This window comes from Penaeus vannamei, chromosome 13 (genome assembly GCF_042767895.1).
Source record: "Penaeus vannamei isolate JL-2024 chromosome 13, ASM4276789v1, whole genome shotgun sequence".
In the NCBI taxonomy this organism is placed as follows: Eukaryota; Metazoa; Arthropoda; class Malacostraca; order Decapoda; family Penaeidae; genus Penaeus; species Penaeus vannamei.
The window spans coordinates 29,893,636-29,901,135 of NC_091561.1; positions in this window are offsets into that span (position 1 = coordinate 29,893,636).

The following is a 7,500-nucleotide window of genomic DNA, read 5'->3' on the forward strand; positions in this document are numbered from 1 at the left end:
GCAACTCCCCCCCCCCCTCCCCCTAAACCCCCCTTTTTTAAATTCCCTTTGCTTGTGTATTTGTGGAATCATCATCGTTTATTTACTCCTTTTTATTCGTATCAGACTCTCTCTTATCCCTTGTCTATTTTAGGTATCTAATCACATTCTTGGATGTATTATTTTTTTTCTTCTGTCCTATTTTTTCGTATCTCTCTCTTCATTTTTTGTTTTTTTCACTTTATTCTCTTCCATTTTCTTCCTGTTTTCTTTTCTTTACTCTCTTTTTTCTTCTCTTTCATTCTTTTTTTTTGGGGGGGGGGCTTTTACATACTACCTTCTTTTCTCCATCCTATTCTATTCCCCTCTTTTTCCCATTTTCTTTATTTTCACCATTATCACTCCCGATTTTGTTACGTGGTCTCTCTCTTCGTTTATTCACTTCTCTCCCCTTCTCCTCTTATTCTGTCCCTTCTCACTCGTCCTCCGTCCATGCTTACTTCGTCTTTCTTCCTTGCACTTCCCTCTCTCGCTCTCTCTCTCTCGTTATTGTTTACTTTCTCTTCTTTTCTCCAGTCTTGCTCCTCCTCCCATCCTTACTCCTCCTTTCTTACTCTATCCTGTCTCTCCTTTCTCCCGTGTCCCCTTCACTCTATCAATCTTCTTCTTTTTCTCTTATTATCATCCTTTTTCCCCTCTCTCTTATATTCCTTTTCCTCTCTTCTATATCTGTTTTCTCAATTAGTTCTTCATCCCTTCTCCTTTATCTATCTTCTCTCTTATTTTTTCAGTTTCTTCTCTATTTACTTTCTCCCCTTTTCTCTATCTTTCTTCTAATTTCATTCATCTCTTTACCTTTTCTCACTCATAAACCGAGTCTCCGCTTTCTTTTCTTTCTTTTTTCCCTAACTCCTTTCTCTACTCTTTCTACTTTTTTTTCTCTCCCCTTTCCTCTCTCAACATTCTCCCCTCTCCCTCCTTTCTCCCTCCCCCTCTCTCCTCTATCTTTTCCCCTCGTCTATTTACCTCCTCCCCTCTCTCCTTCTTCTGCCCTCTCCTCTTTCTATCTCTTCCTGTCTCCCCTCTCTCCTCTATCAACCTCCTCTCCTCGTCTATCTACCTCCTCCCCTCTCTCCTCTCCTCTATCTAATTTTTCCTTCTCCCCTTTCCCTCTCTCCTCTATCAACCTTCTCCCTCCCCCCTCTATCCTCTATCACCCTTCTCCCTTCGTCTATCTACCTCCTCCCTTTTCTCCTTCTCTCCTTTCCTCTATCTCTTCCTTCTCCCCTCCTCTCTCTACCGTCCCCCCTCCTCTCCCCTCCCTCCCTCCCCCGGCAAGCGTCTCCCGGCTACTGTTCTTCGTCGGCCAGCAAGCAATTACCGCCCTTATGTCAGCCCGTGAGTGATGAGAGCCTCGCTGATGGATTCCTGTTCGGTGTGTAAGGTGGGAAGGTCGGACGGCGATCGGCTTCTTCCGTGCGCCGTCGAGGGGAATCCGCCGTTGGGAAGAGAGGTGCTTAAAGGCCCGCTGTTCTGCGTGCGTGGCCTTGCGTGGGTGCGTGAGGGAGCGTGAGTGGAAGTGGGTTGCTTGGTTTTTAATTTTCTTCCTGATTTTTTCTTTCTTTCCTTCTCTTTATTTCTTGTCTATTTCACCGGAGGACTTTTTCTTTTCGAGTCTGAGACTGAAGCGTTCGATACAGGGGGTACGAAGCTATTTTTTTTCTTTTTTTTTGGCTGGTGGTAGTGTCCTTTACGCCCGTGATCCCTTGTGCACACGTGACGTAAACAAATGACGATCGTGGAGACAACAATAGTCGCCATGTTGGAACGCAATGCGAAAATCGACATTGTTTGTTGGCGGACACACTGAGAACATTGTGCCGGCGTATTGTAGGCATTAAACTGTAAGGATATTAACTATATAGTCGCACAATGACTAATACAACCAAATACAAAAGCTCGCCTGGTAATGGCCTAGTAAATAACAAGATACACATATATATATCGCCGGCAAAGGCACTTGTCGTAGCAGGCCACAACAGCCTTTGATTGATCTGTAAGTGATCGCACACACCAACTGTAATTCAGGAGCGATTGGAACCGTTCCGTAAATTATCGGCTGGTGTGTGGCCAAAGAAAGTCCGTGAATGCGTCCTTTATCATGCAGGCGCTCGCTCCATTGTCCAGCCGATATTTCGAGTAAATTGTAATTTCCTTTTATTATCCAGCGGAGTAAAAAAAAGGAGAAGAAAAAATGGCAGCGGGTGATAAATCTTTGGCTCCTTTTGAGTGGCGTATTCTTCTCTATAACAGGACATATTTGTATGTGTTATTCATCAATACGCAGACTCCATTCATCAATTCAGAGAAAAAGGAAACAGATGAATAGCGAAATGAGGTCGATGATACTCATATATACATACACACACAGACAGGCGCACACAAACGCACATGTACACACAAACACATACGCATACTTATATATATATATGTATATATAGCTTTATTTATATATAAATATATATATATATACATACATATATATATATATATATATATATATATATATATATATATATATATATATATATATATATATATATATATATATATATATATATATATATATATATATATATATATATATATATATATAGCTTTATATATATATATATATATATATATATATATATATATATATATATATATATATATATATATATATATATATACATATGCGTGTGTGCGTGTGTGTGTGTATGTGTATGTGTGTGTGTGTGTATGTGTGTGTATATCTACATATATCTGCATATCTATATATATCTACCTATCTATCTAACTACCTATCTATCTACATGTCTGTCTGTCTATCTATCTGTCAATCTGTCTATCTATCTATCCATCCATCTATCTATCTATCTATCTATCTATCTGTCTATCTATTTACCTCTCTCTCTCTCTCTCTCTCTCTCTCTCTCTCTCTCTCTCTCTCTCTCTCTCTCTCTCTCTCTCTCTCTCTCTCTCTCTCTCTCTCTCTCTCTATATATATATATATATATATATATATATATATATATATATATATATATGTATATATATGTATATATATATACATAAATATATATATATATACATAAATATATATATATATACATATATATATATATATATATATATATATATATATATATATATATGTATATGTATATATTTATATATATATATATATATATATATATATATATAAAATGTACATATATATATATATATATATATATATATATATATGTATATATATATATATATATATATATATATATATATATATATATATATATATATATATATATATATATACACATATGCATATATATATTTGTATATAAACATATGTTTGTGTGTGTATACATAGGTATGTGTGTGCTAGTGCGTGTTTGCATATGTGTGTGTGTATGTGTGCAAGCGGATGTAGAGGTGTAAATGCGCATGAATGTGAATGAGTGCATGTGAAAATCTGAAAAAAAGATCAAAGTAGCCAACGATCCGAATGAAAAAGTGATTTCGGAAAAAAATATCCAGATTAAACAGCAGACCTCGGACTGATTGCTTTGCGCACAATTTTACATTCACGCACTGATGCTTCCTCCCCCTTCCCTCCTTCTCCCCCTCCCCCCTTCCCTCCTTCTCCCCATCCCCCCTTCCCTCCTTCTCCCTCTTCCCCCTTCCGCATTTGTTTATACTTTTTCTTTGTTTTTTGCTTTTTGTTCTCTTGCGTTTGCGTGGATAAATGATAGAGTGTGAGAAACATGAACTAAAGAAACGCAAGAGGAAGGAAAGCGAAAAAACTAACAGAAGGAATGAAAGAAAATGTAAAACAGGAACAAAAAAACGAATGAGTTATAGAGGAAAGATAGAGCAAATGATGAAAATACATAAACAAGTAAATGAATTTTAAAAATAAGAAAAAAAAGAGAGAATGCGAAAAGATAGGAGGATGAAAAAAAAAAAAAACACACAAAAAGAGCTGAAGAAAGCAAAAGAAAAACATAATCTCAAAGTGTTTTATATATATATATATACATACATACATACATATATATATATATATATATATATATATATATATATATATATATATATATATATATATATATATATATATATATATATATATATACATATATATATATATATATATATATATATATATATATATATATATATATATATATATATATATATATATATATATTTGAGTGGTAGCGATGATATTCCATCAAGTTATTTATTTATTTATTTATATCCTCATTTGATTTGGTCCTCCGGTCACCCTGCAAGAACCACCGAGACCTTTTTTTAGGCTTCATTCGATTGGGTGTTAATCCATTCCCCGCGTTATTTATCGTCTCTCTCCATCACCCACGCTTTATTCATCAACAGCTTTATACTCTCGAGGTCCTTGTTCATTGCTCTGTTTATTGGTTTCTTGAAATGTTCGTCTCCCTTTTTTATCCTTTGTTGTGTCGTTTCCACCTTCACTCCTCCTCCATTGACGGCGATTTCTATACCCCGGTAATTCTGCAGAAGAGCTGGTTGCTTATTGTCGATCGCGGGTGGTTATACTTTTCGGCCATGAATAGACGCACAGTCACGGATACACACACAGAAACACGCACACACACACACACCAACCAGTCAAGGATACACACACAGATATACATACGTGCAGAAATGGATAGATAGATAAATAGAGAGAGAGAGAGAGAGAGAGAGAGAGAGAGAGAGAGAGAGAGAGAGAGAGAGAGAGAGAGAGAGAGAGAGAGAGAGAGAGAGAGAGAGAGAGAGAGAGTATGATATGCCAAAAACAAGGCTCTCGTTCCAATTTTGAGTCGTAGGCACTCAACTCTCCCAGCGTTTGAGGAGGAGTAATTCTTGCAGAGCTTGCATGAACGGGCGCATCTCCCTGCTATTCGCACCTTGAGCGAGGACTGCGACATAGCTCGGGGATCGAAGCTTCGGATTGCATAATGAGCGAGACAAAGGTTCATTCAAAGTGCTTCACGCTTGGTTCTCCATATTTTTCTCTCTCACAAAAGAAAGCAGGCAACTTCCTCGAGCTTTCTCAACAGCTGTTATGTTTTCTGCTCGAGCGCGGGTTGGTTTTCAGAGAATTCTGCGAAATTGTATTGAATAAAAGTCTTAGTTTGATGTATAAAGCGGGTAATATAATTATATTTGTTATTTTTTGTATCATTTTCGATTGATTTCTTCTGTCCATTTAGTCTACCAAAAATAATGGTGACTGGAATGACTCACTTGGGTATCGAGTATCAAATAAAGTTTCAAATAAAACGCGAACGAAAAACAAATTATTGATCCGACGCAAAAAGGGAATTTATTAAGCAAAAAGTGTAGGATGAATTGACAGGACCCTCCCTTCAGTTCTTCGAAGTGTTGTAATCCAGTGGTCGATAATGATAAAACTGATGATATTAAGGCCACTCTATGTTCAATTGCCTCATTTATTATCATTTCTTGTACTTATCTTATTATTATTATTATTATTATTGTGTTTTCTTCATTCTCTACGTTTTGTGTTATTCGTTTTGTGTGATTTCTTTCTCAGTTCATCTCCATTCCCGTCTTTTATTAATATCTCCTTTTTGCGAGTCTCTTTTTGCCTCTTTTCTTCCCCCTCTCTCCATTCCCTTCGATGTTTTTCCCCTCGATGCCTTCGTCCCCCTCTCCCTACCCCTCCCTTCCTCCCCTCCCCACCCCCTTCTTCCTCCCTTCTCCCATCCTCTCCACCCCTCTTTCCACCCCCTTCTCCCTCCCCCTCCTTCTTTATCTATCCCCTCTCCCCCTCTTCCTCCCCTCCCCCTACTTAGGCCGGTCTGCCAATGACGTTTCGTGGGTGACATATTTTTTTGCCTCCTCATTTATACACTAATCCTCACTGCGTTTCCAAAGAGCAGGTAATGCGAAGGTCGTCACTGGAGGCATATTTCCACAGAACTTTCGAGCAGCGAAATCCGCCCCAATGGTAGGTATCCGTAAAGGCGTGTTTTAGAGATGGAATCGTCTCTGTGGGTACCGTCCCTCTGGCACCTTCAAACGTTGACACTTAACAAGCATTCTCATTTTGTTTACTCATACATATTGGCGTGTTAAAAATGTCGGATACTTGTCTAGGATATGTGAAAAAAGTGACTGAAAATAATATCGTGTCCAATTTCTATTTCCTTTTTTATATATTTGATATCACACGAACACTGCTTTTTTAATGTTTGTATTTATTTTCCTCCACAGCGAGAGTAAAGCACACATATATCAATATTGATAATAATTCAGAAAGTAATTCAGAAAGTACATGATACAAGGAAAGAGAGAGCGAGAAAGAAATATTCCGGGAAATGCCATAATTCAGAGAGTAATATCAACAAAGATCAAAATGAATATTAATGAAAATGCTAATGAATACGGCGACATTTTTCCCTTTTAATTAAAAGTGGATTAATGGTATTGTTGACATTCACCGCAGTAGTTGGAGTATTTGTGTGTGTAAAAGGTATTTGGAGAGTCAAGTTTATGATTTATTTGTGGTTCTAAAGACAAAACTATGTGGGAGATGTTCGTATTTGTATTTTTTATCTGATATTGATTTTGATGATGTGATGAAGATGCTGATGATGACTGATGATGGTTCTAAAGATAATTATGGTAAGACAGATGATGATGATGATGATGATGGTGATGAGGATGATGGCAATGATGATGATGATGATGATAATGATGATTCAAAAGATAATTATGGTAAGGCAGATGATGATGAGGATCATGATGGTGATGAGGATGATGGCAATGAGGATGATGATGAAGATAAAGATGATTCAAAAGACAATTATGGTAAGGCAGATGATGATGATGGTGATAATTATTATGTGATAAGTATGATGATGATGATTCTAAAGATTATGATAAGATTTTATTTTTAAGATAATGTCATAACCATGATGATGATAATGATTATGATAATGGTGAGGGTAAGGAGGAGGATGTTAAGAATGATGATAATACCAGCAATAAAGATAATAATGATGAGGATAGCCGTAATAATGATTATATTGATTATGACAATTGTAATGATAATAATAATGATAATGAGAATAATAATAATGAAAAAATAATGATGATGATAATAATAATAATAATGATAATAGTGATAATAATAATAATAATGATAATAGTGATAGTCATAACAGTAATGATGATGATGATAACAATGATAAAGATGATAATAATGTCAATAATAATAATGATGATAATAATGATAATAATGACTATGATAATAAAAACTATAATGATAATGATGATGATAATAGGAATAGTAATAGCGATAATGCCAGTGATGATTGAAATAATGATCACAATAATAATGACATTAATAATGATTAATAATGATAATAATGAACACTATTATTGTTATGATAATGTAAGTAACATTTTTGACAATAATCTTAA